The sequence below is a fragment of the Camelus bactrianus genome, chromosome 6 (assembly GCF_048773025.1).
Source record: "Camelus bactrianus isolate YW-2024 breed Bactrian camel chromosome 6, ASM4877302v1, whole genome shotgun sequence".
In the NCBI taxonomy this organism is placed as follows: domain Eukaryota; kingdom Metazoa; phylum Chordata; class Mammalia; order Artiodactyla; family Camelidae; genus Camelus; species Camelus bactrianus.
This window is the reverse complement of record NC_133544.1, coordinates 45138279-45161181: the sequence shown is the minus strand read 5'-3', so window position 1 is coordinate 45161181 and position 22903 is coordinate 45138279. Positions and strand designations below refer to the sequence as shown.

General features: G+C 34.3%; 1 long non-coding RNA gene across 1 annotated transcript in view; it reads left to right on the top strand.

Annotated features, from left to right (window-relative positions):
* Positions 1–2823, top strand: part of LOC123611850 (uncharacterized) — a 43288-nt gene extending 40465 nt beyond the window's left edge. Inside the window, exon 3 of the long non-coding RNA XR_006718947.2 lies at positions 2691–2823. This is a non-coding gene — a long non-coding RNA (uncharacterized LOC123611850). The remainder of the gene's footprint in view (positions 1–2690) is intronic.
* The last annotated feature ends 20080 nt before the right edge of the window (positions 2824–22903 follow it).

Below are 22903 nucleotides of genomic sequence, written 5' to 3'. Positions count from 1 at the left end.
TTTTTAGCATCTAAAGATATCTTTGTACATTTTTATCTTTTAACCTAATAATATATTAAATTAAGTTAATAGATGTTCTAAAACATTCTTGATTTTTATTTCATAAATAATTTTCACTTTCATCTTTGCATATTTCTTTTATTTTCATTTGATATATTGTTATTGTTTCTTCCAACATTGAATATTTAGTTTATCTTTTAATTTTTCTTATTTTCTCATAAAACATTAAGACCACTTTCTTCAGAAAAATTTCAGCTCCATCACATTTTATATGTTTTATTCCCATTTTCAGTCAATTCTAATAGTTTATAGTATGTTTTGATTTCCTATTTAGCCCAAACAATATTTAGAAACAAAAAATTTTTATTTTAAATCTGCCTTTTTTCATCCCTGCCTCATTCTCTTTCTCCCTTCCTTCTTTCTTTCCTTCGTTCCTTCCATCAATTCCACTAATTCCACAAGTACCTCTTTCCAAAACTGAAAGTGTGTGTGTGTTTCATATTTTTATTTTTGGCTTTATTATGTCATTGCATTTTTAACAGCATACCCCAAACATTGCTATAATGACAAATACTGTGGCTTACTCAGTCAATAGCTATACTGTAGTCTTGCTAACTAACAAAACATTAACTTTGTTTTGACTCCAATGTTCCTAGTCTAAGAAGATTAGTTATCATTGGTCTTGATCATTCAAGCCAATCTTCTTCTCTGAGACAGATTCTTGCTTTCACAACTGTCCTTATAGCTACAGGTGAGCATGTGACACAGTTCTGCCCAAAGAGCTATAATCAGAGGTCTCCTGAGGGAGCTCTGGGAAAGGGATTTCCTCTTAGATAATACTGGATAGGCAGGTGAAAATATCTCTTGCCTCTCCTAGATTGAATGAAATCTTCTGAATATGTGACTGCTGCAGCTGTAGCAATATCATTTGATATCTTAAGGAAAAACAAGAAAACTGAAGGAATATTGTAGAAGGAATTAGGTGTTCCACACTGTACAACAGGCTTTCTGAATTTTAGCTGTACTCATGGCTGCTTGAAATAAAGCTAATGTGTACCAGCTTTTCTTGATGCTGTCAAGTCATTAAGTTCTGACCAAAGATATGCAAATTCTGGTAGTTTCTTTCTCTGTCTTTTCTCTTCTTGTTGTCTAGAATACAGATAATATGGCTCTAGCTAAAGCAATCCTTCTATACTATAAGGTGAATTGGGAATGGAACTCATACAAAAATGGTGCAACAAGATAGAAATAGGCCATATCTCCAATTCTGTGGAGCATCTTTCTGGCCATGGATCTTGCACTTGAGTTTTCATGGAATAAATAAACTTCTGTGTTTTGACCATTATTTTAACTTGAAGTCTCTGTCCCTTAATTCCAAAACTAATCTTAACTAATACTGTTGCTAATCAGATTCCTGATCTTTTGAGTAACATAATGGAAAGAGTAACTGCTCAATTTCAGATTCTCATTAGGTAAAATAATAAATATTTTCTTGCTTCTTTGTTGGCTTCTCTGTGACTTGCAGACAAATCATTCACCATGATTAAAAACTAATATTCATAGATTTTGATAATTAGTACTGTCTGTACTAAGTTTTCTATGCGAGAAAAAGCACTATGCCAATAACTTAGATGTGATTCTGCTGGGATACATTCTAAAGCAACATCGTACTTATTGACCTACGTTGCTGATTTTCATAGGCAAAGCTTTCAAAGAGAATAATCCTCCTCACAGAATAGTATTTAAACTTCCATATTTTGTAGCAGTATTACACATTTTTCAGCATGATAGGATAATTTCCATTCAATTTCATACTTGACTTTATATGTGTATGTGTCTACTTATCTATGTGTTTGAATTCTAATATTCAAAATTCTATTTCCAGTCAGTTATGCCCTTCGTCACAATATAGCCCAGATGAAAAGCTCTTAATTTTTCTTGCTCAAGCAGCTATGTTTAAATGGCATAAATAAATGCTGTGATCCAAATGTAGAGCATTCTTTTGAGCCATTCTATATTATGAAGATTATGACTAAGTGGGTTGAGTTTAGAAAGTTAACATGCATAAATTTAATCCTTAATTAATCTCATAAAGAATATTCTGAGCACAATGAGTGGCGTGAGGAAGACAGTTATTCAGAAAAGAAAAAGGTTGTTTCCTTTTCAGCTGGTTTGTATTTCAGGGTCATTCTGTGTCTTTAAATTGCCAGCCTCACTACTACTTGAATATCTTGGAGCTGCGTTTGTGAACACAGTCAACTCTTTCATTGCCTTGAGCATTGCTGGAGGATATTCAAGCTATTTGCTGATCTCTAGCTCTGTTTTAACCAAACTATATTTTATAAAGCGTCCCTAGGCTCAACTATGAGGCATGTTTATGCCTCCTTTGATTGACGCTTCCAGCCTTAGCCCTTAGTGATTTGGTAACATTTTAAATCCCTGCCTAAGTTGTTTCACTACTAGATAACCAGTGTGGAGAGCTGCCAGAATATTTGTATTCCTTTCTTTGTGGCCAAGAATTGATTTAATGGTTCCTGAGAGAATTGTATTGTTTGATGGCTCTCCCCATTCTGATGCCTGCTTTCTGTGGTTTCACGGAAGACTTAGTATCTATGAAGTCAGGCCTCCTCTACCTATCCTTCTAATCCTACTACCTCCCTTTTTTTTTTTTTTTTTTTTTTCTTTCTCAGAACATGGAATTAAATGTCAACCACACTTGATTTGGAAACTAAGCCTTTCTCATATTTGACTTACGCTGGGATACTGACATCTGAGCCACGAGTTCCATGAAATGCACTTTGGGATAAGTAAATAAAGTTGTGATGTAACAGTGCCAGCACATAGTGGTAAGTACATAAAGTTCAGGTTCTCCAATTCCCTTTTATGCACATTGCAGTTATAATTAGTCCTTTTGTATTGAAGGATTCATTCGTGAGAGATTTTTAATAACAAATGCAGTTTTTAGTCAACATTTATTTTCTATCTGTAGTCATATTTAATCAAGTATTTGTTTCTCTTCCCTTTATTTCTGAATTACCTGCTTGTTAACTCAGAACTTTCCAGATTATTTGGACAGTTATGTATTTTTTAAACTAATAATGCATTGCAGAAATAGAGTAATATCAATTTATTACATTGGGGTGGTTACATGCATTTTGGAATTTGTTGAATAATATCTATTTTGATGGTAAAACCAATTATCAGTACTTTTTAAAAATCAATTTGAAATTTTTAAGCTTGTATTCAAGGTGATTGTTTCTCAAAATGCAGATAATATTTTATGTTCAGATTGTGTCAAGAACATTTCTTTTGCTTCCCTTAAGCTTTAAACATTGCTTTATATAAAGCCTATGAGATGGGCCCTTTATTATTTCAATGAATTGCACTAGTTTTCTAATACTCTGAGGATTAAGCTTAAGCAATAAATCTTTGTATTTAACATGACTTTTTATGTCCCCACAATTACCTTAATCTCACCTGGACTTTTGTATTTGCACTTTAAAATTCAAAATCTTTTAGTTCCCTAACAATATTGTTCTAGTTTTACATGCAGGGAAGTATTTCTCTAAATTCTTGTGGGAACCAGAATATTCTCTTAGCAGTTAGCCGTGTATGCTATTTCAGCCACTGTACATTGGATTTGTGAGTTGAGACTTAATAAATCCAGAACCTAGAAATTGTCTGTCCTTCTGAGAAATCCCAATGGTAAGCATCTCAGTAGTTTTAGAGACAGTAAAAGTAATAAACTTCTAGGAATAAGAGAAATTAATTGTAAATGTTTTAAAAATTTAAAACATCGTTCATTAATCATTATTCAAAGAGACTATTGAAGGGTCTAGTCCACTGAAAATAAAAATGAGACTTCTGTTTCCACTTGGGATATAGAGAGAGTTGCAAGAGGACGTTCCTCCACTTTAGCAAGAAGAAACTGAAAGTCATAGTTTCGGAAGCTCCTCAGAGATATGAGCATGCAAAGAAACCTATATAACCACAAATAATTAGCTTGACTTAGAAGAGAATTGATCCATGGCTGCTTTTTTGTCTGGTGAAACAGCAGGAGGAGGAAGAAGTCATCATAGCTGTGACTCAGGAGAAAACAGATACTTTTTATAATAAGTTATTAAAGACTGATGGGCTGGTATGACAGTTTAGAATCCCAGGGAGGCAGAGACAAAGAAAATTTGCAACTACCTGCCAAATCTGTTCCACAAGCTTCGTTGAGCATTCAGGAGAAAATTGGGAGCTGCAAGGGAGAGCTGAGACAGATTGCACTAGAGATTCAGGTATGCAGGGAATGCTGAAGTTTGGGGGAAAGACAATGGAATTGAGGGAAGCCCCGAGGTACTTCAGATGCTCATTATGTGGTGATGTGATGGGCCTGCTAAATTGTGAAGGCAGGAAAGGAGAATTGAGAAAGCCCCTGACAGCTACCCTTAAGGCGCAGATCCACAGAGACTCCCCAGGTCTGAGAATCATGCAGAAGAATAGAGGGAATCCCCACAGACACTCTGGGTCTTATAATGACGGTGAGGCAGAAGTCATGTGTGGCTGGGTGTGGGAAAGAGATGAGATAAAACTCTCCAAGGTGCATGAGCACGGGACCTCTTGAAGTCTGAGGACAGGGAAACAGGATGGTGTAGGCATTCAGACCCCAAGTCTACTACAAGAAAGGATCTGAATTTACCCTCAGATAATGTGGAACCTCAGTGAACTAAATCTAACTAAAGAAACTACAGATTCTGCACAAGCTCAACCACAGACAAGTCTGACTCAGAAGAAGGGACATGCTTGTTTGTTTCTAGGTATAAATATTGTCTACTTCAGTCTCTTCTTTTTGTACAATTTTCTGGCATTTAAGATAAATTTATTAGACACAGAAGAAACAAGACCCGCAATCAACAATGAAGCAGTCAGGAGATGTTGGAATTATCAATCACTGATTTAAAAATAGCCATTATAAAAATGTTTAAAGATCTCATTGAAAAGACCAGCTATTTTAAAGTAACTATGACAGATACGTTAAAGGACCTGGGCCAAAAGGTAGATAACAGCAAGAATGAACAGATGAGATGTATTATAAGAAGGATAGATATTATAAAAGAATAGTGAAATATAAATACCTGAAATGAAAAATATGGTAACAAATGAAGAATTCTTCTGAGGAGCTTGTCAGCAGACTGGGCACAGCAGAGAATAGAATCAGTGTCCTTAAATATAGGTCAAAGAAAGTGTCCAAATTTAAATAGCAAAAGTCAAAACTAAATGAAAGAGAACAGAGCTTGCAAGATTTATGGGACAATATAAAATGGTCTAACACATCTATTTGGAGTCCAAGAAGAAGTAAGAATCTAGCAGAAGATCTACTTACTGCAATAATAGCAAAACTTTTTGCAAAATTGATACTAATTCAAAAGTTAACAGTCATATTTATGATGAAACTAGATACAGACTCATCATAGTCAAACTGTGGAAAACCAAAGAAGAAAACAGTGAAAACATCTAAAGAGAAAAAAAAAAAACGACATTACATGCAGTGGAACAACATGAAGAGTACTGCTGATTTCTTACCAGAAATGATTGAACCCGGATGTTGGAATGGCATCCTTTTAGTGTTGGAAAATAAATATCACGCACCAAGTTTTCTGTATTTAAATGGTATATCCTTTCAAAACAAAGCTAAAATAAAGACATGATCAGATTAGCAAAAGCTTAAAGAATTCAAGTGATACAAACCTGCACAAGAAATGCTAAAAGTTCTTCAGCCTATAGAAAATAAATGAATACCAGAAGAAGAAAATATGTGAATAAATGTATTTCTATCTACATCTATTTCTGTGTTTTTATCTGTATCCATATCAATACCTGTCTGTTTAAATACTTTTTAGACACTATTGACTGAAGTAAAATAGCAACAGTGGATTGTGAGATCTATAGGATACGTAGAATTAAATATATGACGAGGACACAAAAAACATGAGGGTGGTAACTTGAAGTACACTGTTATAAGATTCTTGTGTTGTTTAAATAGTAGTAGATTGTTTTTAAAGGTAGACTTGATAAATTACAAATGCATTAGGGAAACCACAAAATAAATAACAGAGACATGACTAAAAAGTCAACGGAGGAAATAAATGGAATACTAAAAATGTCAGTTCACGCTAGTGATGCCAGGAAAAGATGAAGAGTGTAAGAAAGAGCAGACAGGCAAACAGAAAACAAATGCCATTTTCGTAGACTTAAACCCAAACATATCAATTATTACATTAAAAGTAAATGTCATTTGGTTCTTCCAGAAAATTTACCCGGGACAGAGTTAGAAGCTCAAAATATTTACTCTTTTGACACCTGTGAATGATAAAAGGGAGAGTTATCAGGAATAAGTAAGCAAAGGCTTCATATTGCCAATGTATATTCAATAAATTCAACACCAGTAAAGAAAATGGATTGTGTAAAAAGAGCTTCAGATTGTGAAGTATCATTTTCTTCACATTGTATTAAAAGCACATGCAACCATGGCTTATTGTTGGTGATGCAGAACTTTATCACCTGGCCAAAGTAACATTTGACAGATTTTTCCACCCAAAAGGCACTCCCCCACTCTTCCATACTTTACTTTTTTGAAAGCAAATCACTGGTTGGTACAATCCACATTCAAGGGTGTAGGCAAATTAAGCTCCATCTTCTTGAGGGAAGAATAGCTACATAAATTATTTGTAATTCTTAGGTAAAGTAGGTTTGTCTCTTCTTTCCCATTTATTTATTCGTTCAGTTATTTCTATTAATATGGACTCATGGATATTTATTTTATACTTTGTGTTATAATTTAATACTACGTTATTTTATTGCTCAAATTGTTCTAGCTTTGGCCCTGGAAACTGTTTCAGTTAGGCTCCTGTGTCCCTTTGGACTTCACCAGTCCTTCTTTTGTTTGTTTGTTTGTTTTGTGTTTTAATAATTTACTCACTTTCTAGCACTACAAGATCTCTGGGTTCATTTTGTATATTCCCTGCCCCATCCCTAGATTAAGCCATTTCTCCCAGGAGCCATGATACCTTTTACTGGAGAATGGTCTTAGAAACAAAGATCTGAGAGCTGGATAGGCTCAACTTTCTGGCATTGTTGCCTCTAGGACCACTCACATGACAGCACGAGGGAATATAGGAATGTATACTAACTCATGTATACACAAACATCTATAATCACTTATCTATCTATACAGATAGATGTCTATATCTGTATCAGTATATCTCTGTTAAACTAAACATGAGTTCATATAGCTGTCTCTGACTCTAATCCATTACCACATTATTCACACTTGGCCCCCTTCTCCTTGCCTACATGTGAATTTCCCTTCTAATAGTAATAAACCTAGCTCACAGCATTCACCATCTATTTACTTATTTCTTTGATTGTACTATGCATATGCAGCTTTTTCAGACTAGTTAACCCACGACCCTGTGAGTAACAACTAGAGTACAGTGTTTAGTTCGGATGGAAGGACTTACCATTGAAAAAAATAGATGCTATGCTTTAAATAATTTTATCTGGACATATATTTAAAAAACAATGTTTCTAAAGTTGGAAACATTTTCAAACATTAAGTGAGATAAGTCACCCAATAAATCAAATAATCAAAAATTAAATCAGGAAGTAATTCACAATCTACTCTGTAAAGGCTTTGTCTTGCTGTACTATGAATAACAAAAGGCATAAAATATATCTCTGGTATCCAAAAGCTCATATTCTAACTGAGGAGATAAAAGATACATAAAAAGAAAGGTATTGTTGGTGGCACACAATTAGTAAGTACTCCATGATCTGTGTGCACAAGTGCTACAGAGATACGATAAGTATTTTGAACTATGGTGTCTGGGAGATCATTAGTTAAAAATAAATAGAATAATAATATAAGGGTAAGAGTTCACAGACTTCTTATCTTATTTCTTCCTCTTCTTTAAGCTTAGGAGCAAGGCTTACCATAATGGTATTCTTGATTTCTTATCGGTACCAGGTGGGCCTGAGATTGCCAACTGTAGCCCTGAAACAAATCCAGGGAGTGGCCAATGCATCCAGCTATTTACTCTCAACCATGGCAGTGAGCTGAGATTTTGAGATCCATTCCAACAAAGTAATCCAGGAATCAGGAAGCCAGCATGCCAAAATTTGTCTCATTATACAAAGATAATTTTCTTAGAGATTATAATGGAAATACAGGCTTTGTTTATTACAGACGTAACATATTCTTATTATAGATTGACTTTACTCTCTTCAATTTGCAATAGACTCATGGAAAATGCACTCTAACCGAAGCCAGAAGAACTGAATTACAATGTTAGCTCTTTCAGTGACTAGTTGTTTGAACTTTTGAAAGTCATTTTACCTCTGTGAGACTTAGTTTACAACAGAGAGTAACTTTCTTAGGGTGTTATAACTAAAATTTAAGTAAGATAAACAGGTGAAAACAAGCATGTGTTCAGATATTTTCAGTCTATGTCAAAAAAATATTTCTTCGCTGCAATTTAATTTAGGCGACTGTTATAGCTATAAGGCAAGCAAAATTTATATGTGTTGTGCTTGGCAGTTTCTGTTCATTCTACAATAAATATATATGCGATGCTATTTTATTGATACCATTTTTAATAGATCTTTTGTGTCAATAGTATCTATTTGTAAAATATACTGATAATGGTAATATAGTTTGCCATTAAAAAACAAAACTGTAACACTCTGTGTTTGGCACCACATTATTAGGGAAGGATAATGTTTTAGTTTACTCTAATATTTACTGTATCCAGGGAAAATTTTGATTTTATGGAGATAATGTCTTAAACCCAAAACAGTGTTTCTATTTATGATAACCTTGGTCATTATGGCAGACCAATATTAGGAGCTAGTATTTTCCGGAGAGAGATGCGTTTCTGTAAATCACATGAGGGATATAGCTTAGGATCAATACTGTATTAATCTTAGCTACATCATTAGAGGCATTGTCTTCAAATATACAGAATTTTTTAAAAGAAAGTTTAACATGTATCTTTTATTCCGTACAAAATCTGACACAAAAACCCAAAACAAATCACAAAAATAGAAAACAGAAAAATGGGAAATGGATTTCATTTTTCCATGCAGGCCAGTGCTATCCATGCATGTAAAATCAGAGTTGAATTTGCTTGGTTTGAAACAGCCCATCACCTCAGCCACGATAAGTCAAAACCTGCCTGCATTTGCAAGTCCAATGACTGTATGATCCTTTCAGCAGTGAACAAGGCTGATTAAGGAGCCATATGTCATTTAGCGATTATTTCATGACACAATGATCATTTCAAAGTTGTTAATCAACAAAAGAAGGATTTTCATAAAAATACATTTTGAATACTGTGTTATTCTCCAGTTGAGTTCCCATTTATTGTTTTCTCCTCAAATCCCATGGAACAAGTCAATATGTAAATAAGTCATTAGCCAAAGGGAAAAGGAAATAAAAAATCCCCACACTCGGTACTAATAAGATTTCAGATGGGTTCCTGGTAATAAGCATATGAAAATGATAGATATATTTCCTGCATCCTCCGGGGAGTTTCTATCTGACCTAGTTGCAATTGTTGAGTGTGTTTTCTACATATGAGTCTTGAAAAATTGTCAAGAGAGATTTGGAAAGCTTTGTGATTCCTAAATGTATCTGAAAAGAAGTGAACTAACTCAGGTTGAAGAGGGTCAATCAAAATAAAACATTGGTTTTAATGAGATAAGACCAAAAAAAAGTAAAACCTTTCTCTGTAATCATATAAACACGTGATAATTTAAATCCTTAACAAAATAAAATGTAAGTATATATATATTTCTTGTTCTCAGGAGTCAAAAGCAGATAGCAAAACTGGAAGATAGACAAAATAGACTAAAAACAGAAAAATATTTATCTCCAGAGCTACCCCACAGCTAAGGCCACTTGCAATCAAGGCCCTTCTTAAAATGACAGCCAGCAGGTGAGAACTGTGTGTTGGAGGACCAAGTGGAGTACAGATTCTCAAGCTAGATGATGCAGAAGTGATTGCCTTCCCAGAATGTTTCAGAACGATGTCTCATTCCAAACACCCAGCGTAGCCCAGGGAGGTGCCAGATTCTGTTGACAAAATCATCTGACATTAAACTCCTCCAATACAGAGCAGATTTTTGAAGAGACAACACACTGCCACCTAGAACTTGCATACTTTTAGAGTGAAACAAAAGGAAAAAATACGAATTTTGTGGTTCTTTCTCTCAAGGATCCCATTTGCAATATGAGAAGAGTTTTATGGAAGCAAAATAAGATCATTTAGAATAATATGAGAATTTAAACAGCTTTGTAGGGAAAAAAAAGGGCGCTAGTTTGTCACACATAGAGTACATGACATGGCTCATTGAAAATGCAGTTATAAACGAGAACAGTGTGGGAGGAAGACAAAAGTGAGTCGGATACAATCAGTTTGTTGTAAAGCGGGCCTTAGAAGAGAAGTGGGACTTACATTAGCTCAGTGGCAAGCTGTGAGAGAAGTTTGCTGGGAAAAACATGAAATGATTAGAGACTATAAATGCACTAATCAGGATGTCTTCAGCTACCTTTCATTTCTCAACAAGCACTCCTGCTTGGCTCCACCCTTACCCTGTAGAGTCCAGAAAGCAGTTGTTTAGCTTAATTGAGATTTTGAGGTCATGTTGAGTGATGAAAGAGAGGATTTGTGTCCATTTATTTGGTCAACCTATTAAAATTGCATGCTAAGTAAAATATTGACTGATTAATTACAATAAGTATAAAGCTGCCCTTTTTGAAACTATGGGCCAGGCACTCTATTAAGCCCATAACCTAAATAATGATTAATTTTTAAAAATCTTGATCAAATTAAATATTTAATCACAAATATGTTATATTCTGGTCAAACGTATATATTAAAATCATATGAAAAAATTAATATTCTCTCAGAATTTTAGGGAGAAGAAGAGAGACAAAGGTAGGATTAAAACAAAGATCCTTCCCAACATATAGACTCTGAGTTACAGAGCAGTATCACTGTAGGAGACTTAACGTAATGTTAATAACTTCTACTTATTGAGCACTTAGTAAGTTCTTACACACCAGATATTATCCCAAGTGCCTTCATACTGTATTTCATTCAATCCAAAAAATTGCTCTGGAAACAAATTTTCCAGAGAAGCAAAGCAAGGTCGCAGACATTTAATAGCTGATTCTTGTTCACACTGCCAGTGATTGGTGAGATAAGGGTTTGCATTAACATTTCCTTGACTCTAAAATTAATTTTTCTGTCTACTCAGCTATATTTTTCTTCAGTATTATACGTCATCTTCAGACTTGGAGAAAGTATGCACCTCTTGGGCTGTTGCTCCCTGATAATCAATTAAGTAGTAAATACTAAGACTTAAACCCAAAATTTATGTCAGACTCTAATCCCAATTCTTTGGAGATGTCAGTGGTCTCAATAAGCCATGCTCTTTCATGAAAGTGATGTGTTTTGAGACGAGAGGCCAGGATCTTCCGGTAGGAGAGGCTCATGAAGTAATACATGTCCGTGTATGCACTGAAACTCTCATCTTAACCTCAGAATTTCAGTGTCTCAGGACAACATTGAATTTTCTCTGCAGATGTACGTTCGGAATGGATCATCAGTGGGCTCTGATCCACAGCCGCTCAGACACCATCCAGAAGACATGGGCTCCTTGGGTCACTGGGTTAATATTTTCATTGGCACCAGTTTTGTAGGATCACACAAAAATTTTTTTTAAGTCTGATAATATAGACAGTTAAAATTTTTACTTTAATGGAATATATTTAAACATTTTTTAAATCATATAAAATGAATCATTTAAATAGTCTAAATAATTTATATTTTAAATTTCAATGATTTTATATAAAGATGCAGTGCTATCCCACTGTTTTAATGCACATTTTTATTTCTAATATTAAACATTTAGATCTTTATTGCTACATTAGTGTCTTTCAATCTTTTTCTATTTTTTAGTGAGATCAAACATTTGGAACACATTGTGTATGTGTGTTTGTTCGAGCACATTACTTTTCAGAAGTGACTATAATAAGGTGCACCTTAACAGGCAGACATGTGGTTTCTCTGTTCCATAGAAATCAATGAAAACTGCAGGGGGCCTGAATGCAAGAACTGGGAATGACCCAGTAGAAGTGTATTTGTGGAGGATCCCTACTGGAATGTTTGTTTCCCTATGGTCCTCTTCTTATCAACAGCCCTTTATAAGATGTTTTAGCATTGCTTCCAGTCATTATTTTTAATTATACAAAAGTAAGTATCCCAATGTAGATGTTTGCAAATATAAAGTGAATAACTCTTAAGGTCTTTCTTTTTTAAGAATTTTTTTCACTCTTGTACTACGTGCATAACTTGTTACTTTCTGGATTCTTGCTTTTAATTGCCTTACATTCGATTTTAATGATAAATGTGAGTTGAATTTTCAGAATTTTATACCTGTTTTCTGCTATATATCTTAAGTGCTTGAGACTCCTTGTTCCTATTAAAGAAGCTGATATTATTCTTCATTTATTGGTCAGCAATCTGATTTTCTTCTTACTCTATCCCTTTTAATCAAGCTACCTGCTGTATATTATGGTCAAAATAGGCAGTACCCATTATCTGTCCAGTTAGCTTCTCCTCTTACCTCTAAAAGTCATGGATACTGCCTTTTTCCTCTGCAGTTTCTACCTATCACTTTCTTTTCATCATAGTGAGCATCATGTAAACCAGAACATATATATAAGCATCCAATCTACAAGGATTTATTTATATTTAAGATAAAAAATAGCAGCTGTTTTCAACTTTTACCAGTATTTGTTCTGCAAATTAATTTCCTAATAAAAAGCAAACATTTATGGAGTATCCACTGTTGAACTTTACGAATATATCAACTAAAAGCAATTATCTGGCCTCATGATGTTCATACATACAGAGACTTGAAGCTTTTCAATACAAAGAATGAAGAAAAGAGACATTTTTATACAGCTTTCACCCATTAATATTAGGAACCTTTAATTCTACAGTGGATTTGAGAGATTGATACATTATTGAATTTATGGAGGAGAGGAAATGAGAAACTAGAGAACATGTAAATGAAGATAATCAAGTGTCTTGAAGACAATCTTCAACTCTTACAAACAGCAGATACTTACCCAGGCATGCCCAGGCGAGGGATTTTTCACCTTGTTTTGTTACCTCCGCAAATGGATCTATTTTTTAAAAAGGATATGAATTCTGCCTAGGAATATAATGAGATTATTTTAGGCACTGGGGGACCCAAAGCGGAATCAGGGGAAGGATTTGTTGATTATTTTCTAACACTAGAAAATTACACTGGGTGGGATACTTAAGGGAAGATGAGTGGAAAAACAGCTGTTGGAAGAAAGACTGGCTGTACCAATTAGCAAAGTAAAACTGCATAAGAAATTGTATAAATCATCACAGGAGCAAGTGGACTAAGCAAGAACCTAAGTTTATATCAAGGACAGATAAATATCCTGTTTGGGCTGAAACTGTCTCTTTAAAGGTGAGAAGAAATGCAGATGCAAGTAAGAGAGAGAGAAAAGTCTGAGTGACCACAGGAAGATGATAAATGGCTTTCCAAATTATTCCATCATAAATGCTACTTTTCAGAGAAACTAATGTGAGTGGAATAGATAATTTATGGGTAGTCAAAAGAAAATGTGACTACAGACAGAATCATGGGAAGATAAAATACTGTAAAGCTGTAGTCTAGAAAGAAGCAAATGGACTTAGTTCACACTGATAGCTCTGATGAGCCTTCAGAATGGGATTTTCCCACAGTTCTAATTATGAAGCCATTAAGATCCTTTACATCCTCCAACATAGTACAATTTTTAACTTTACGTGTTTAAGGAAAATAAGTATTTTCATGTAAATGTAAAACACAGGAAACTTGGCTTATTTGTTTTCAAAATCCATAGACTATGCCAAACATATTTTAGGGGGAGTATGCATATATCTCTTATTCCATAACCACAGTGCTTATCACATTGACAGGCACATAATCAAGAATGACAGAATGCTTCAACAGGGGATCAACTGAGTAGAGCAACAATAAGTAAAGGGGCAGACATTAAAATTATAATAATACTTAATAATAATAATAACAATGCACTGACAAACAACTTCCAAAATCATTTTGATATTCTGGGAAAAGATTTGTGGTTTTTATTATAAACAATAAGGTGCCATTTTGAAAGGATACATTTGGAGCACTCCATGAGCATACAAGCTAAAATGGAGGACAGGATGGTAGAAGAGAAAGGCTTAACTAAACTTGACTTTCATTATGCCTTGGTCAAAGTCGTTTAATCTTCTGAGATTTGTTTCTTCATTTTAAAATAGTTTTCTGTAATTGTTGTAAGAATTAAACAATTATTTTAACATTTTGCCAATATTAGGTACACATTAAATGTTACTTTTCTTCTTCCATTTCAGACAAAGGCACACATATTTGCTGCCAAAGCAAGTCAGTGATCCCCTTTATATTTGTTTTTGGAGGAAGGCTATGTTGATTTCTTAATGGTAAAATAGATAGTAGTCACTGTAACCTTTGCTAAAAAGTATTTTTTTTGTATAATATGTAAAGATGAACCCATATATTATGTATTATAGTCTAAAATATGAAACTAGCATTAAAGAGATTCCATATAAAAATGTAAGAAAAATGATTCATTCTCATAAACTTGCTAAAAAGTTTCCTAGTATCATCCTTCTGTGACAAACCCAAAAGTCTCTTTCAAAGGCTAAATTTTTGATGACACCTGCTTTTACTCATTGAATAGAAAAAGACATTAAATAGCAGGTGAGAGGCAAATGAGGCAAAAGTTCTCACATGGATAGCAGAATTCACTGTTTTATGTCTTATTCAGTGTTCTCTTTGGGGGCAGAAGCCTTCCCCTTCTGGTAATTTTTGGAGATTTATTGGAAGCATTTCTTTGATTGCTAAACTACTAAAGCTGCTGCTGCATTAGTAGATAGAGACAAAGAATGCTACGTACTGGGAAGCATGGAGAGGTACCACATAATATTAAAAACATTCTCCCAATATGGAGACGTATTTTGAATGTTCCTCCTTGTCACTTACCATTACCTGAGCCTAGAAACCAACTCATTGCAGGCATATGCAAAATATTTTTCATTGTTGTAATAAATACCAAATGTTCCTGAAATTCATCTATATATCAAAGGGACACTGCCTACTGTTTTGTTTGAATTTTGCCAAAAGTCACTTTGCATTTAGGGAAATTACATTGCAATGACAATGTTGCTTGTGGTATTTGAGTCACCAGTGTAACGTACTTGTTTCAGTTTGTATTTATAATTATTACATTTTTAGAGATTCTTTCTATAAGTATAAATATACTTTTAAAAATTCTTATTTAAAATATCAAATGTAAAGAAAATAGATCAATGTTACTCAGCTGTTAATTTAACGTTGGGTTTTGTGGTTTGTCCAATAATTGAACAGTTTCTCATATTTCTAATCTGTGAACACATTTTTAAATGAAACAATAAAACTTGTGAAATTTTAATGCAAACTTTACAAAGAAACACACTGATTGAATTAGGATATATCATTTTTCTGAAATTTACAGAAGTTTGAAAACTGTATTACTGTCACCAGACTGCTTTAAGTATATCCTAATCAGAGGACTAAAGGTTTCATTATTTCTTACAGAAGAGTACAATGTATTATAAGATATGTACAAACCAAAAATACTAAAGAAAATTAATCTTTCCATCTGTTTGAGAGATTGTTATTTTTACTTATAGAAAGAAGTTCAAATGAAAAAAATCTTGTTATTCACTGAGCAATGATTTCGTATCAAGAAGGCTTGATGAGATTGTGAAAAATGTCGAAGATCAGCTGAGTAATGAACTGCAGTCAAGCAGATTTCCATACAAGGGGTGAAATATCCTATGTGAAAATGAATCACTGCAGCTCATATGTATGTCAGGTTTGTAAAGATTAAGAAATCATGAAGGAAATGTTACTTTTAATGTTACTGAGAATGGATACAAAGAGATTGGCAGTTCACAGAGTCCTTAAAAATATCTCATATGAAAACATATGCACTTTCCACATATCACTGCTTAGTAGCAGGTATGGGGGGTCTACAGAGTGGGTGGAGAGCTGATACTAAAAGCTCTAGTTATTTTAGTAATTTATTATGTCATTTGCTGACATCAGGGGTGATCAAGTAATATTTCAAAAATCAGTAAATGTTACGTTCGGTGTTACCAATAAAATTAAGAGTATACTATGCAATGGTAATAAAGAAAATTTAAAATTGGAAGTAAGGTGGCTTCAATATACAGTTTCAAATTTTTTTACTACTTAAAAGAACCGAAGGGTTTTTGATTCATTAAATGAAAAATTAAGCATCATAATTCAAATATCTCAAAAATGATATATATTGCAGATATATCTGTATGTTCACAAAGTTAAATGGGATCCTTTATAAGGTTCCAGAAATGAAGCTCAATCACATAGTGGATGGAATTATCATAGGATGGTAATAAACAAACATGTATTATTTAAAATTAGCTTTTGCATCAAACATTTTTGTAGCTTTCATATTTGCAGAAGTTAGATAAGTGCAAATTGACTGCTTTCATTTGAATGGCTACTAGAAAGAGGATGATTAGATTTTTTAAACATTTGGTTTAAATTACAAAACTGTATTGGGTAGGTAATTAATCCATTTGAAACAGATGAAGAACATGTTAGCCAAAATTTTCAGAAAAAAATTTTTTTTCACTTTTTTTCACATTTTTTTGTTACAGTCATTTTACAATGTTGTGTCAAATTCCAGTGTAGAGTACAATTTTTCAGTTATACATGAACATACATATATTCATTGTCACATTTTTTTTCGCTGTGAGCTACCACAAGATCTTGTATATATTTCTCTATGCTATACAGTACAATCTTGTTTATCTGTTCTACATTTTGAAATCACAGTCTGTCCCTTCCCACCCTCCTCCCCCTTGCCAACCACAAGTTTGTATTCTATGTCTACGAGTCTGTTTCTGTTTTGTATTTCTGTTTTGTTTTGTTTTGTTTTGTATTAGATTCCACATATAAGCGATCTCATATGGTATTTTTCTTTCTCTTTCTGGATTACTTCACCTAGAATGACATTCTCCAGGAATATCCATGTTGCTGCAAATGGCGTTATGTTGTCGGTTTTAATGGCTGAGTAGTATTCCATTGTGTAAATATACCACCTCTTCTTTATCCAGTCATCTGTTGATGGACATTTAGGCTGTTTCCATGTCTTGGCTATTGTAAATAGTGCTGCTATGAACATTGGGGTGCAGGTGTCATTTTGAAGTAGGGTTCCTTCTGAATAGATGCCCAGGAGCGGGATTCCTGGGACATATGTTAAGTCTATTCCTAGTCTTTTGAGGAATCTTTTCCACAGTGGCTGCACCAAACTGCATTCCCACCAGCAGTGAAGGAAGGTTCCCTTTTCTCCACAGCCTCTCCGGCATTTGTCATTTGTGGACTTTTGAATTATGGCCATTCTGACTGGTGTGAGGTGATAACTCATCGTAGTTTTGATTTGCATTTCTCTGATAATTAGTGATATTGAGCACTTTTTCATGTGCCTATTGATCATTTATATTTCTTCCTTGGAGAATTGCCCATTTTTGGGTGGGGTTGTTTGTTTCTTTCTTGTTAAATTGTATGAGCTGCTTATATGTTCTGGAGATCAAGCCTTTGTCAGTTTCATTTGCAAAAATTTTCTCCCATTCCATAGGTTGTTGTTTTGTTTTACTTCTGGTTTCCTTTGCTGTGCAGAAGCTTGTAAGTTTCACTAGGTCCCATTTGTTTATTCTTGCTTTTATTTGTATTGCTTGGGTAGACTGCCCTAGAAGAACATTTTTGAGATGTATGTCAGGTAATGTTTCGCCTATATTTTCTTCTAGGAGGTTTATTGTATCTTGTCTTATGTTTAAGTCTTTAATCCATTTTGAGTTTATTTTTGTGTATGGTGTAAGGGAGTGTTCTAGCTTCACTGATTTACATGCTGCTGTACAGTTTTTCCAACACCATTTGCCAAAGAGACTGTCTTTTTTCCATTGCATATTCTTGCCTCCTTTGTTGAAGATCAGTTGACTAAAAGTTTGTGGGTTCATTTCTGGGCTCTCTATTCTATTCCATTGGTCCATATGTCTGTTTTTGTACCAATAACATGCTGTTTTGATTACTGTAGCTCTGTATTATTGTCTGAAGTCTGGGAGAGTTATTCCTCCAGTCTCCTTCTTTTTCTTCAGTAACATTTTGGCAATTCTAGGTCTTTTGTGGCTCCATATAAATTTTATTATGATTTGTTCTAGTCCTGTGAAATATGTCCTGGGTAATTTGATAGGGATTGCATTAAATCTGTAGATTGCCTTGGGCACTATGACCATTCTAACAATATTGATTCTTTCAATCCAGAAGCATGGGATCGCTTTCCATTTTTTTAAGTCTTCTTTAATTTCCTTAATCAGTGTTTTATAGTTTTCTGTGTATAAGTCTTTCACCTCCTTGGTTAGATTTATTCCTAGGTATTTTATTACTTTGGGTGCTATTTTAAAGGGGATTGTTTCTTTACTTTCTTTTTCTGTTGATTCATCATTAATGTAAAGAAATGCAACTGATTTTTGAACGTTAATCTTGTAGCCTGCTACCTTGCTGAATTCTTCAATTATTTTTAGTAGTTTTTGTGTGGACCTTTTAGGGTTTTCTATATATAGTATCATGTCATTTGCATATGGTGACACTTTTACCTCTTCTTTTCCAATTTGAATCTCCTTTATTTCTCTCTCTTGTCTGATTGCTGTGGCTAGGACTTCCAAGAGTATGTTGAATAGGAGTGGTGATAGTGGGCAGCCTTGTCTTTTCCCAGATTTTAGTGGGAAACTTTTGAGTTTTTCACTGTTGAGTACTATGCTGGCTGTAGGTTTGTCATATATAGCTTTTATTATGTTGAGATGTGTTCCCTCTGTATGCACTTTGGTAAGAGTTTTTATCATAAATGGGTGTTGAATTTTATCAAATGCTTTTTCTGCATCGATTGAGATGATCATGTGGTTTTTGTCCTTCCTCTTGTTGATGTGATGTATTACATTGATTGATTTGCATATGTTGAACCACTATTGTGTCCCTGGGATGAACTCCCCTTGATCATGATGTACAGAAAAGTTTAATTGAGCTGAAAACCAATGTTAAGGCCAAAGCACACTTCAGTCAATCTAGTTATAAGATGATTTTTGATACTGTTAAAACTTACATACACTTCTTGCAGAAAGAAACAAATTACTCTAGATTTCCCAGAACATATTTGGTTGAACTGGCTGTCAAGGATATAGGGCAATTCTGGCAAAAGTACCAACACCAATATATGTATTTGTAGCAGAGGAAACGTGAGATTCCTTTTGACATAGTTTGAGCAACTTTAATAGCATACATAAAATTCAGGTTTCTCGCTGAATTTCATTAATAAAGATTGTTTTGAAATTGTATATATGTAGTTTAATTTTTGTAATGCAGAAATAAATCTAGCTTGTAGAAATCACATATTGAAACAAATTGGGGGTACTCCTTATTGTTAATCAATTTTACCCTGCTACTATTCTCAGAGATTTATCATTCATTTTGTCTATAGCAACACTGTGCTGTGGAAATACAATACAAGACAGAAATGAGAGCCACATAGATAATTTTAAAATTTTTAGTAGCTATATTATAAAAAGTAAAAAGAACAGGGGAAATTAATTTTAATTATATACTGGTATATAATTAATAGTGTAAACAGCGAGTTATTTTACACTGATTTAGTTTTTAATATAAACCTAATTTAGTTAAAATTGAATAACATTAAAAATTCAGTTCTTTAGTGTCACTGGCCGTATTTCAATAGTCACTTGGGGCTTGTAGTTACCATATTGGACATCACTGGCCTATAGTCTTAGTTAACACTGTTATTAGTTGTCTTATCAAGAATTAACTATTAGTTAGCCTACCATGTCTCTGTTCTTCCATTTCCCCACACTTATTATATTAAGCTCCTTTTAAATTCAAACTCACTAAAGGAGCTGCAAGAATCTAACTACTTCATTAGGTCTTTTATTGTAGCAGATTATTTTACTATAAATCATGCTTTCTTTCCTCAACAGTTAGGACATTATATTGATTCAAGATTTGCATCAACAATGTGTCATTTTGAATTATTCTAATATGCGGTTTCAGGTTATATTTTCTATAAATGTCTTTTTAGGCAGTAAAAAGAACTTTAGAAAATATTTGTTATAGGCTTTAGAACGACTGATGAATCTACATGAATGCAATAATGGTGATTTTCTTCTCTCTGTGACAATTGGAAAAAACCATGTTTTACTGGGGTTTAATGAGAGAATTGTGCTGATTGATTTCTGGACTTACTAAGCTACTATACTGGCTCAACTCTCTGAACACAGCAAAACCTTATTGGCTATTATACTGACCTTTCTTCTTTATTGGATTCTTCTGTATCTCTCTCCTCTCCTCATTTCTGTCCATCTAACATTCTTAATAAGCACATTAGATAGATGTATGTCTTCTAATTAAGTGGTCTAAACCATGAAATGAGAAAAACATCAAATATGAAAAAAGCATAAGAAAATGGGTTAGTGATGATATTGGTAATAAAATAAGACAAAATATACTCAAGTATTTACCACATCTTATTTACTGTGTTAAGGACTTAACATATATTAGCTGACATATCTCAAAGCACCCTTTGAAGAATGTACAGTGCAGTTGAGAAGTTGATAGTTGCCTTTGGTCAGACCAGTAGTGAGTAGCTGAGTTGAGAATCACACTCAGATCTTTAATTCCCCCAGTCCTCAGCACTATAATATACTGACTCACAGGAAAATAGAAACAGGCTTTTAATGGATGAATGCTCCTCACTAACACACCCGTGTAGAGGGTAAGAGTATTACAATTGCATGTTGTGTAGGTTTTAGTTTAGCCATTTTGTTTTAATCTGATAAACCATTGCTGGCAGCACTCAAATAAACAACACAGATGCATTTATGTAACAGTGCCCCATGACCAAAAGATTATGTGTTGTTTCGCTATCTGTCTAGTTCTACAATATTAGGTTTGTGCTAGTCATACAGCTGTTGCTAAATAGAGACTCCCCAGAACTGTCCGAGTTAATACTGGCTCCAATCATTCTGCTGCCTGTGGGGTATTAGAGCATGACAGGGCTGTAGTCACATTTCAAAGGCAAAGGACCTTACTCAGCTCACACACACCAATTACCCTGGTCCTACATAACTTTCCATTCTTGTTTTCCTTTGCTGTTACTTTGCTTTTAGTATATGGAGTAATTGCTTTTTAGGTTTTACACCTTGCTCTTAAACTGCTAAGTTTTTTTTTCCCCACTTGGGTTAGCTTGCATTAAGAGAAGTAAAAATGTTAGCAGTATTTATTTCTTTAAAATATTCTATCCATTAGGGGATACTCATATTTTACAGAGTAGGACTCAAGCAAAAGAAAATTTATTTTTTTTCTCACTTTAGGTCTTGTGATTTCCACATATAGAAAAACTCTTTCCTGACTCTAGGTGAAACATCAGACATATCCCATATATTTTTGGTCAACCTGACATAATAAAATAGAAAACTTAAAACTTTATATAATTCAAATCTTTCCCCCTCCTTAGTGGGGAAAGCCTACCTTAGACTTAGAACTGTCTGCAAAAGGAGTTGATGTTTGACATCTCTTTTTCCTTCCACATTTGCTCTCTTACTTGCTAACTGCTTTTTTGGGGGGAGGGAGGAGGAGATAGGAGGTCTTTCAGAATTGATGAGAGTAGTGGAGGGGAAGTAAGAGGCCAGAAATCATCTTAAATGGCCAGCAGAGTAGTAACATGCATCAGATTGATTCTGAGGCGAATGGAGAATTTCCTGCTTTTTTTATTGTGAAGCATTTGGTGGGGACTTTTTTTCTGGAGAATTCTCTCCTTGTGACTTTGTATTTCTTCATTCCAGCTGCCAACAGCCCCTTCTTTGATAGGCATTTTTGGATTGGTTGATTCAACAACTATCCCCACTGCTTTCTAGTATGCTAAAACTAAAGAAGCTAGCACTACTTTCGCCCGGCTGTCTTGCTTCTCATGCTCTGGAAATCATTTAGGTTCTTGCAATCAGAAGCGCATCATGCAAACAACGAATAGAGTGGTAGGTCCAATGACATTAATGCAGTTTCTAACAGAGGCTGTTGAACAGGATTTTCTAATATTAGGTGATGGATCTGTTCCTCAAAATCCTTGGGTTATGCTATTTTACTGAGGTAGTAGCAACATACACAAAGATAGGAGAAAATGACACATTCAGCCCTTCCAATAATATCTGGCAAACTGAGCCCAGGAGAAAGGAGGTGGTGGTGAATGATATGTTCAGGGCACTAGTGTCACTCATTGGTGCTTGCTGCACCACACTACTCATATACTCTGCCTCCAGTTGCTATTTGGTATGAAGGGTTAACAAACTGGGAAAAATTCTTATAAACTAATGCAGTTTTGACACTTTACTCTTCTTAGTATCTTATTTAACACTCACATGTAAGCTAATTCACGTAATGTAAAAATGCATTGTAGCAGGGGATTCTGTAGTGGCAGCTTTCCAATTTGACAGACAGCCACCTGATCTTGGCTAGAGTAGCATTTGGAGGTCTAATTCTTTGGGGGTGACTTTTGGCCCATTCCTACCAGCTCAGGCTCGATTCTGTCTCACAAGCCCTTCCAAAAATTCTTTAAGCCACTTAATAGCCTGCAATAAATCCCTTTCTGTTTAATTAGCTA